The 11,962-nt window shown below is 36.8% G+C and overlaps 1 protein-coding gene across 1 annotated transcript in view; it reads left to right on the top strand.

Annotated features, from left to right (window-relative positions):
• The first annotated feature begins 1,295 nt into the window (after positions 1 to 1,295).
• Positions 1,296 to 11,962, top strand: part of cdh12b (cadherin 12b) — a 200,587-nt gene continuing 189,920 nt past the window's right edge. The window contains exon 1 of the mRNA XM_073827921.1: positions 1,296 to 1,743. The gene's annotated coding sequence lies outside the window, so the exon portion shown is untranslated. The remainder of the gene's footprint in view (positions 1,744 to 11,962) is intronic.

The following is an 11,962-nucleotide window of genomic DNA, read 5'->3' as shown; positions in this document are numbered from 1 at the left end:
AAAAAATAACCTTTTTCTAGAGACATTATTTGGTTTTTCAGCATTTTTGTGTATTTGAACCCTTTCCAACATTAACTGTATGATTCTGAGATCTATCTTTTTACACTGAGAACAACTGAGGGACTCATATGCAACTATTACAGAAGGGTCAAACTCTCACTGATGCTCCAGAAGGAGAAACAATGCATTGAAGCAGGGGGTGAAAACTTTTTGAATCTGAAGATCAGTGCCAATTTAACTTATTTTGTCTTCTGGGAAACATAAGTATCTTCTGTAGCTTCTGAAGGGTAGTACTAAATGAAAAAAAAAAAAAAAAAACATGTACAAATCTTCATTTTGTTCAAAAGTTTACACCCCTGGCTCCTAATGCATCATTTAGCCTTCCAAAGCATCAGTGAGCATTTGAACTTTCTGCAATAGTTGCATACGAGTCCTTCAGTTGTCCTCAGTGTGAAATGGATCTCAAAATCATACAGTCATTGATGGAAAGGGTTCAATACACAAAAATGCTGAAAAACCAAAGAATGTATGGGACCTTAAGGATTTTTCTGAAGAACAGCTGTGGATCATTCATGTAACAACACAGTATTAAGAACCAAGTGTATGTAAACTTTTGAACAGGGTTGTTTTTTTTTTTTAATTCAACTATTATTTTCTCTTGTGGACTATATGTAAACAGCTTTTATGTGAAATATCTTATTCAAGTAAGTACAAAATAAAACATAACATGCATTGTGTATGACCCCTCCTATTTTGGTAAAATAATTAACATTTTGCAGATTCTGCATGGTGTATGTTAACTTTTGAACTCAACTGTATTTTTGTTTGATGTTATATTAAAGTATTCCACTATTACACATATTTAAAAAAGCAGCTTCAAGTTCAAATTCAAATGCATCCCATTTTCTCAATTAAAATTTTGGAACTGACTTGGAATTTAAGTCAATTGTACCAAGCCTTCTGCCAAAATCATTCACACACAAGCTGGCTGGCCACTATTTACCTGTACACAAACAAACAAACCAACCAGACTAACGCAGGACATCTGCAAGTGCATTAGTTTGGAAGAGACACGTTTCCCGTGAGACTCTGAGAACGGGTTGATTAGCATATCCCTGCGATGACCGCACCGATCGCTGCTTCTCTGCGGGACTGACAGAGAAGGGAGGGAGGGGTGAAGGGAGGGAACGAGGGATGGAGGGGAGGCTCCATCTCTCTAATCTAGCTGATGAAGATCCCTCACTCCGGAGACCTGACAGGGGTCGCACTCTCTCCAATCACGCGCGCCACGGACCGCAGAGCCGCGAGCCAGCGAGCCAGTCAGCAAAGCGTTCCCTCATTCCGCTCGGTCTTTTTCTCTCCGACCAGCTCACTCACTGTCACTGTGTCTCTCTCACACACTCGTGCGCGCGCGCACTCTCTTGTTCATTCTGAACCGCAGGGACATACACTTCAGCACTCTGTTTCCCGTGCGCGTTCTCTCTCTCGCGCGCTTTCCCGTTCTTCACTAGCGGCACGCGCATCTGTCTCCGCTTCTGTACTGTACAGGATGAACAAGAACGGTAGACTCCTGAGAGAGAGTAGATGAGAAAACAAGGAACTAAAACAACGAAGGCAAGGTGAAACGAGGAGGGGAAAGAGGTTGAGGGCAGATGAAGGAAGAGAGTTTGTGAAGCGTTTGGATTTTACTGATTTCAAGCCTCCATCCATTTATTTCTGCTGAGGGAAAAGGACCCAATTAAGGTAGGATGTTTTCTCTGTTGAAATCCGTGTGTGTTTTACTGATGTGGACTTTTTTTTTTTACCAGGGCAGTAATTAAGAGTTAGGGAGCGTGCAGCAAAAACAGAAAGCTCATAACTCTTGGTGTAAGTGTTGGGTTCCTCTCAAGCTCCAGCTAAATCACTGACTTGTCAGCGTCTTCAATTATAAGCGTTTATCCCCAATCGTACAGCCATGTAAGCTGCAATACTTTCAGTTCTAAGACTCCAAAAGGAAACAAGCTCACGGTTAATCCCTGCACCCTTCAGACCAGTTTCTGCCCTCGTTTGTTGGAAAGACATGAGAGCTTGACTGTGGAGGCTGAGCTGAGAGAAGGTTGTTTTGCTGCCTGGCTCTTCAGAGTGAGGTGAAAACTGGCTTGATGCTTGCAGAGATTGGAGTGGAAGTCCTGATTGCAACCCACCAGTGCAAACACTCATACCTGAAGTGTGTGTGAGCCTCAATTATGAGTGTGAGCCAACATTTACATATAAAAGCAGGTGTACGCTTCGCTTCTCACTGCCACAAAGTAGCGAATCACAGGTTTAAAATAAAGAGAAAGAGAGAGAGCTGCTACTGAAAGACATTTGGGCACATTCAAGGACCTGTTTCAAGTGCTTTTGATGGCTTGAAAAGACAGACAAATTACTAGCAATGCAAGATTTCTCAAGTGGGTCTAAAACGCAGTGTTTCCTTGACAGTTTGTTCCCAGGTGAAACAGCAGTGCAATGAACAGTTTCAGCATGTTGTGAATTATAAAAAAGAACAGGACGTAATCCGCATAATGCACTTGTTAAGTCTTTGTTTCTCACACATCGTTGTCATACTGTTAATAGAGATATTCATGTACAAAGCACCGGGGTCTGGTGTTTATGTACATGTTAATTTAATCTCACAGAGATTATGGATTTTGTGACATGCGAGAGGGATTAGACCTCAAGCGGTTTCTGCATTGCTGAGGTATATGAATCACACACAGTTTAAAAAAGAAAAAAGAAAAAAAACGCACTCTACTGTATTTCAGTGTTTCTAGTAAGGCAGATGTCCCATACTTATCTGGATACACAAATGCAATTGACTTTTATAAAGCCCTGACAACAAAAGATGAATAATAATAATAATTCTTTACGACTGGAAAATATCTTAACGTTAAAAAAATCCCCAACTTTTAAGTAAAGCGTTAAACTAAGTTTTTTTTTTTTTTTTTTCATTTGTGAAACTAAGTGAACTTCTTTATACAAAAAATCAGATGTTCTTGCTTCCACTGAAGCACAAGATGCTCTTTGGAACATCTGAAATCACGCTGGAGAACATGATCATTTGTTTTTACTCTTGCTCATGCAGATGTTGATCCACAGCTGTTCTTCAGATGAATGTTCAAGTTCCAATCAAAGTGTAATGCTGATAATATCATTTGTAAGGAAAACAGTTCTATTAAATGACAAAAACTGCAAAACACAGTTTTCACAAGTGGTCTTAGATATTCGGACCCCATTGCACAAGTTGTTGCACCAATGAAACTCTATGGAAGTTGCATTGGTCTAACATCATATGTGACCCTGGACCACAAAACCAGTCATAATGGTTTTTTTTATTTTTATTGAGACTTATACATCAAAGCTGAATAAATGGGCTTTTCATTGATGTCTGGTTTGTTAGGATAGGACAATATTTGGTTGAGATACAACTATTTGAAAATCTGGAATCTAAGGTTGCAAAAAATCAAAATATTGAGAAAATCGCCTTCAAAGTTGTCTAAATTAAGTTCCTAGCAATGCATATTACTAATAAAAGATTAAGTTTTGATATATTTATGGTAGGAAATGTACAAAATATCTTCATGGAACATGATCTTTACTTAATATCCTAATGATTTTTGGCGTAAAATTAAAATGGATAATTTTTACCCTTACGATGTATTGTTGGCTATTTCTACAAATCTACCTGTGCTCCTTATGACTGGTTTTGTGGTCCAGGGTCACATATTACCTTGTGGGAAATGTTATAGAAACAATGAGATGCAAAATGTACATCATCTGTAGGTGTAATATAAAGATCAAACTCGTGTACTTCTTGACTGTTTGAATTACTCATTATCACGGTAAGTGTAACCAAATATAGAACCACACTCTGCTGTTGAGTTTCTCCCTCAGAGACAACATATATATAATTTTCAGTAGTTGTTTGTACAACTGTATTGTGGCAGCTGTTATGTGTGTGTGCGTCGTAATCCCTTCTGAATAGTAAAATTCTGCATCAGCATTCCTAGAATAAACCACAAAGTAGGAAAATGGCTTTAAAAATAATAGGAGGTGAGCTATGACATGCACTTAAATTCATCCAGATTCTGTCTCTATCTGTCATAAATGAGATAACGTGATGTGCTAGGAATATGTCACAATATCCACCCATCTCTAACTGTATTATCCACCTATTTTTATTTGATCTGTTGCGGCATTGCAATGCCCCACTGTAAAAAAGCTGATCTCGTCCATCTGTTAAAGGTTGCACGGATTTGTGGGACACTCTAGGACAAAAAAAAAGATGAATGCACAACAGTCAGTGGATGGAATTTAACTCACAGATGATGCCGAAACGCATCCTATCTCTTCCCGGGATCAAGCCAGCCTTTACAAAGACGAGGAACGGCGGGCTTCAATCAGTGTCTGAAATCAGTAGGCAGGGACAATCCAAAGATCCCTCCTGAACTTACTTTAGAAACCAGAGCTGGCAGGTCTTGGTTTGCTTTTTGTGCTCAAGATCAGAGCAGACTAGCTTCTAGTGATCTGAGCTACTGGTGAAAACAAAGCCGTGTCCCAACAAGAGTCCCAATTCCCCAGAGCGAGCTCTAGCAGATGCGCTAGCATTGGGTTTAATGAGGAATCCTCTTTTGACCAGTTGGTAACACAAGAGACAGACAGATCCGAGAGAGACGATCAGCACAGAGGGAGGGAGACAGCTCTGAGGGAGAGACGGCTTTGAGGGTGAGCTAAATGAGGTCTAATCAGCTCAAAGCAGATGGGAACCCTGAGACGGAAGGGGATCGCGAGCACAAGATTTGACATGTCCCTATGTCCCTCTCATCAGAATTCAATTGGAATTTAGAGGGACTGATGACATGAAGTGGCACGGGGCCAGGGACACGAACGCAAGGGTCAATAACAGCTGGACACACTGATATATTTGAGCGTGTGTGCACTAACGTCCAGATTAACCTTGAACCCCTTCACCATTGCCATAAAACCCCCAGCCTATCCATCTCCATAAAACAACCAAATTAAACGCCATATCATGCACCAAAGGTTTTACATCCTCTTTTGAAATAAAATAATTCAATGCACTGTAGACGCTCGGTTCCCAGTCCAACCAGACCATTATGGAAATAAGCTGCAAAAATGGGTCATTCAGAAAGCACATATGACAGCCCGTATATACATAATACCTATTTGGATGTAAGCAACTCGTCTATTATTTTCCAAAACACAAGAAACATTCCAGTTGATACATTGTCAGAAAAAAAAATGTATCTAGACGCAGTACATTTGTACCTTGTCTACCCATAAAAAGGTACCTTAAGGTAGTAGCATGCACCCATTTGGTTTAAATAAGGTACAAAGGTATTGCTTTAAAGGAATTGCCTCATAGATGAGTTTTTGCTTCTTCTTTTTTTTTTGACAGTGTATCCAGATGTGAGGAAGTCCATTAGATTTTGTTCTTTTGTGGCTCTGCTCTCTGTGGCTTATGTCCTTCTGTTAAATACAAGCTACTAAAACTGAGAATGGTTAACACTGTAAAATTACTTCAACATTAGGTACAGGGATGAAATCATTATTGTACATGTGTTTTAGAATAGGACTATATTTGGCCGCGATACAACTGCAAAAAAATCAAAATATTCAGAAAATCACCTTAATAGTTTTCTAGTGAAGTTTTTAGCAATGCATATTACTAATCAAAAATTAAGTTTTGATATACACTCTTAAAAATAAAGGTGCTTCAAAAGGTTCTTCACAGTGATGCCATAGAAGAACCAGTTTTGGTTCCACAAAGAACCATTCAGTCAAAGGTTCTTTAAAGAATAATCTCGTTCTTACCTTTTTATAATCTGAAGAACCTTCTTTTGCCACAATGGAACTTTTGTGAAACAGAGAGGTTCTTCAGATTTTAAAGATTTTTATGGAACCATTTAGACAGAAAAGGTTCTTCTATGGCATCGTGAAGCACCTTTATTTTTAAGAGTGTAGTAACGGTAGGAAATTTACAAAATATCTTCATGGAACATAATCTTTACTTAATATCCTAATTATTTTTGGCATAAAAGAAAAATCTATAATTTTGAACCATATCTATTGCTACAAATATACCTGTGTAACTTATGACTGGTTTTGTAGTCCAGGGTCACAAATAACAAATAAAATATAATAAAAGAAAAAGATTTGATTATTAAACATGTATCAAACAGGTATAATCTAATTTGACAGATTATCTTGTTTGGTACAAATAATTTACTAAAAAGTTGACTTTTTTTCATATTTGTGCATGTATTGTTTTTTTTTTTTTTAAAGAAACAAATACTATTTTTTTTAGCCAGGACCCATTCAATAAATTAAAACTGACAGTAAAGATTTTGCATTGTTTCATTATATTTCAATCAAATGCTGTCCTTTTTAATTCCTTAAAAAATGTATCATGCTTCTTGAGTATCAAATCAGTATGTTAAAATGATTTCTGACAGATCATGAAACACTGACTAAAATAATGATGCTGAAAATTCAGCTTTGCTATCACAGAAATAAATTACATAAAATAAAATAAAAAGTTACTTTAAACTGCAATAATATTTCACAGTATTACTGTGTTTATTGTTTTGAATAATTGCAGGCTTGGTGAGCATAAGAGACTTCTTTTAAAAAACATCATTAAAAAATCTTACCAACCAAAAACGTTTGATTGGTAGTGTAAATAAAATTTGTTCCCACTAGAGAAGCATCAAATATATATTAGAACACACAGCAACCCTGCAATCTGTAATTGCCGTTACTCATTTTGCATTTAAAAAGAGCATTTATGCACTGTAGAAATATGGAACAGTAGCTAAAATATGTAGCGTTTATTAATTCTGAAGGTCACCAAGGAGGAGACAAATGGTCAAGAAAAACTAAAAGATGCTGTTTCTGCTGCAAGAAACCTTTAACATTATAAGTGGACTTCAGAGAAAAGAAAACGCTGCTAAAGTATATGATAAGGCCTGGAGATACTTCACAACACGTTCTTTAAACACTTCTTAGTCACTTCACACCTCCTTTACACTCCAAAGCATCAAGTTCCTTATTTGAACCAGCCCAATGGCTCTTTTCATTCACACAGACCTGAGCCGCTTATCTCTGGTTCTCTCTTAAAGCGATCTCAATGCATAATGCAGCTGAATAAGCTCTCTCTTTTAAGAAAGCCATCGCTGATGCAGTGCGAGAAGCATTGAGGGAGTGAATGGCTGGGCAGTGCTGTACAGAGGAGGATATCCTCTCTGGTGTGCCGCACGCCGTCGTAGGCTGCAGGAAAGATCCACGGTAATCCCGTGTACTTATTGTGTGATTGACGAGGGCCTTCAGATATCCTGGAGACTGAATGGGTGGCAGAGAGGTGATGCGACAGGCCAGCTGAACCCATCTAATGCCAAAGTCAACGAGGCCTCAGACAGTTCAAGGAATAGTTCATCCAAAAATGACAGCTCTGTCATCACTTACTCACCTTCATGTCAGTCCAAAACTATATGACTTTCTTCTGCAGAACATGAAAGCGAAACAGTTGAAGAATGTTTTATGTGCTTTTTTCTATTGAATTACAATAAATGCTCAGTGAAGCTTTCAAGCTTCAAAAAAGCTTCATCTTAAAAGTGCTCAACTTGTGTGCCACACAATAGCTGACTGGAAGAGGCTGCTGAAGTTTAACTGACTATTCACTGAAAAAGTTGACATCTAGTTCAAATGTTCAGTTCCTGAATGAATTGGAATTATTATTAGATTCTAGTAGAATATTCTAGTAAAAAAAGGGAAAGATTTGTCACTAAACAAATACTTTTTTTACATACCGTATATCTAATGGCAAAATCAACAAGGCCTTAGGCAGTTCAATGAATATTTCATCCAAAAATGACAGATCTGTCATCATTTACTTGTCTCAAAACTTCTGCAGAACACAAAACGAAAACATTACGAGAATGTTTTCTGTGCACTTTTGGTTAAATTACAATATATTGGCACAGAAGCTTTTAAGCTTTATAAAAATGCATCAAAAAGTGCTCCGTATGATGTCTGCTGTGTTCTGATACAACACAAGACTAAAATTTAACTTGTTAAAGAAAATCTGACATCACGTTACACAATTATGTTCTTGAAGGACTCATCAGCAGATTTGGTTTTGAATGTGAATCAGAATCCAGTCTGAATGATTCATTAATGAATGAGATTGATCTGGCTCAAGTCACTTAAAGGGATAGTTCACCCAAAAATGAAAATTCTGTCATTGATTACTCACCCTTGTGTTGTTCCAAAACTGTATGACTTTCTTTTGCAGAACACAAAAGGGACACAGAAGAATGTTTTCTATGCGTTTTTGGTTAATTTACAATAAATTGGCACAGAAGCTTTTAAGCTTCATAAAAATGCATCATTTTAGTGCTATGTATGAGGTGTTCTGTACTCTGATACAACACAATAACTAATTGTTAAGGAGACTGAAATTTAACTCATTATTGAAAATCAGACATCTAGTTCAGTAAATCAGAAGCCAGTCTGAATGATTCATGAATGAATCAGATTGATCTGGTTCAAGTCACTTAAAGGGATAGTTCACCCAAAAATGACATTTTCTCATTAAATTAATCACCCTCATGTTGTCCCAAATCTGTATGATTTTCTTTTGTAGAACACAAAAGGAAAACATTTAAAGAATGTTGTCTATGCTCTTTTGGTTAAATTACAATAAACTGGCACAGAAGCTTTTAAGCTTCATAAAAATGCATCATTATAGTGCTATGTATGAGGTGTTCTGTACTCTGGTACAACACAATAGCTGACTGTTAAGGAGACTGAAATTTATTATTGAAAATCTGACATCAAGTTACACAATTCGGTTCGTGAAGGAATCATTCAGAATGAGAATCTGAATCCTTTCTGTATGATTCATTAATGAATCAGATTGATCTGGTTCAATTCACTTAGAGATAGTTCACCCAAAAATAAAAATTCTGTCGTTAATTACTCACTGTCATGTTGTTCCAAACCCGTAAGACACAAATTAAGATATTTTTAATGAAATCTGAGAGCTTTCTGACCCTGCATAGACAGCAATGCAACTGACACGTTCAAGGCCAGAAAGGTAGTAAGGACATCAATAAAATAGTCCATGTGACACCAATGGTTCAACCACAATTTTATGAAACTACGAGAATACTTTTTTGTGCTCAAAGAAAACAAAAATAACATCTTTATTTAATAAATTCTTCTTTTCTGTGTCTTTGACGTGCATTCATGAGACTTACACATATACGCATATATTATGCTATATTCGGATGTCTAGCTGATTGGAAAACAATTGCTGAATGAGTCATTAGAATCATCAGCATTCGAATCGGAATCCACTGTAGAGGATTCATTAATGAATCCGATTTACTTACTTAATATTCTAGTCACAATAAATAACAGTCTACTGAAGGGAAAGACTGTCAGTAAACAAATACTTTCTTTTTTATATACATACAGTCAATCTAATGGCACAATCATCAAGGCCTTAGGCAGTTAAAGGAATACTTCTTCCAGAAATGACAGGTCTGTCATCATTTACTCGTCCCAAAACTGTATGACATTCTTCTGCAGAACACAAAATCAAAACATTTCAAGAATGGTTACATTTTGGTTAAATTACAATATGTTAAGAGCACAGAAGCTTTTAAGCTTCATAAAAATTAACCATAAAAGTGATCTGTATTCTGATACAACGCAATAGCTGACTGTTAAGAGGAGTGAAATTTAACTCAAATTAGAAAATCTGACTTCAAGTTACACAATCCAGCTCTTGAGGAAATCATTAGAAGATTTGATTCAGAATGAGAATTGGAATTCAGTCTGAATGATTCAGTAATGAATTAGACTGATCAAGTTCGATTCACTTAAAGGGATAGTTCACCTGAAATGTCTTTGCGGTGTCAGAAAGCTCTCGGATTTCATCAAAAATAGCTGTGATAGATGAACGAAGGTCTGATGGGGATTGAAAAAACATGAGGGTGAGTAATTAATGACAGATTTTTAATTTTGGGGTGAACTAATCCTTTAAAATTCTAGTTACAATGGTTAACAGCTTACTCAAGGGAAATATTGTCAGTAAATGAATACTTTTGAAATTATTATGACAAAATAATACAAGTCAACAAGGTCTTAGCTCAAGGAATAGTTTATCCAAAAATGCCACTTCTGTCAACATATACAACATATATGTTCAACTCCTGAATGAATCATTAGAATCATCAGTATTTGACTCTATATAATTCACTTATGAATCCAACTGATCTGAGTCAACTCACTTAAAATTCTAGTCAAAACGAATAACAGCTTACTAGAGGGAAAGATTGTTAAAGATGTTTTTTATCACAAAATGCTGCATATCATATGACTCCAGAAGATTAAACTATACCGCATGAGTCATATGGACCTATTTTGTGCTGCTTTTTTGTATCTTGAAAGTTCACCATTTATTTCCATGGAAATGGCACAACCGTAACTTCCGCTCTTCTTTTGTGCTCTACAGACAAAGGAAGTCATACGGGGAATGACATGAAGGGGAAAAAATGATGACAGAATTCTGTTTTTAACCGAACTATGCCTTTAAGTTCTTTCTTTTTGTGCTCTGGTTGTTCTAATCTGTTCATTTTCTTTCGGCGTCTGGCATCTTCCCTCTAACCCTTTCTAGGATCTTCGTTCTTGCTTTCCAGCCTCTGTTCTTTTCTCTTCACCCATGTAATTTTAATGGAAGGACAGAGCAGCAGCTCTCCCCCTCCTTCGTGTCCGCAGCTCCTGGTATTGAACTTGGGGGTGTGCGTGTGTGCATCTGAGTATCCATTATCATTTTCATCCAGAGCGAGAGATCCGACCAGATCACTCATCCGGATATGCCTGCCATCAACACTCAGTGCCGCAAACACTCCTGCGGAGAGCCTTGTGCCCAGCACCGATCAATAATTGAGATTATTTGGACTCCCTTCACCTTGGGCCATATGTAGTTTAAAGCTTCAATAAAGGGACTAATTTGTACACTGTTTTATCACAGGCTGAGCTGCTTGTGTGTGTGCGTTCGAGTGTACGTGTCTGCTTGCACGCAATTGAGATGTCACCTTGGTACGGTTACGGATATACCCGTCGCTGCCACAACATTTTTACTGCTATTCTGAAAGTCTTAAAACATATAATGCAGAAGCTCCGATGCACAATCCATTCAACTGATGGCAGCCTGAAAAAAAAGCAAAAGAGAATGAAATTCATTTTGACGCGTTTCAAGGTTGAGGCAACAATACAGCGTTTACCGACTCTGTTCCAAAAGCAACCGAGCTGCCTACAAAGCTAGGCATTATAAATGCTTTCTTTTAGCCAGATTCAAAGGCAGCATTGCATATGTCCTTCAGAAAGAATGCAATTCCATAATGCCTTGCAACAAGCTCCAAAAATAGATGGCAGATAGAGTAAAATAAATTGCTCTCTATTGTAAGCTTAAAATGGACTAAAACTGTAAACAAAAAAATAGTTTTACCAAGTATGTATTTTTCTACTAATTTTTCTAGCAGTTCAAAATGTTGGGAATTTGTTTTTTTTTTCATGTATTATTATAATGTTGCACAAAAGATCAACCAGCATAATATTTTTTTTTTTACTTTGATAATAATAAGAAATGTTTCTAGAGTACCAAATCAGCAAATTAGAATGATTTCTGAAGGATCATGTGACACTGAAGACTGGAGTAATGATGCTGAAAATTCAGCTTTACCTCACAGGAATAAATTAAATATAAAAATATATTAAAATAGAATACAATTACTTTAAATTAAAATAATAATGTACAATATTTCTGTTTTTTTACTGTATTTATTATTAAATGAATGCAGCCTCTGTGAGCATAAGAGACTTCTTAATGACACCAAACTTTATATTATTTGCA

The sequence above is a fragment of the Garra rufa genome, chromosome 22 (assembly GCF_049309525.1).
Source record: "Garra rufa chromosome 22, GarRuf1.0, whole genome shotgun sequence".
NCBI lineage: Eukaryota > Metazoa > Chordata > Actinopteri > Cypriniformes > Cyprinidae > Garra > Garra rufa.
Note: the sequence above shows the minus strand (reverse complement) of the source record. Positions and strands in the feature narration are given on the sequence as shown.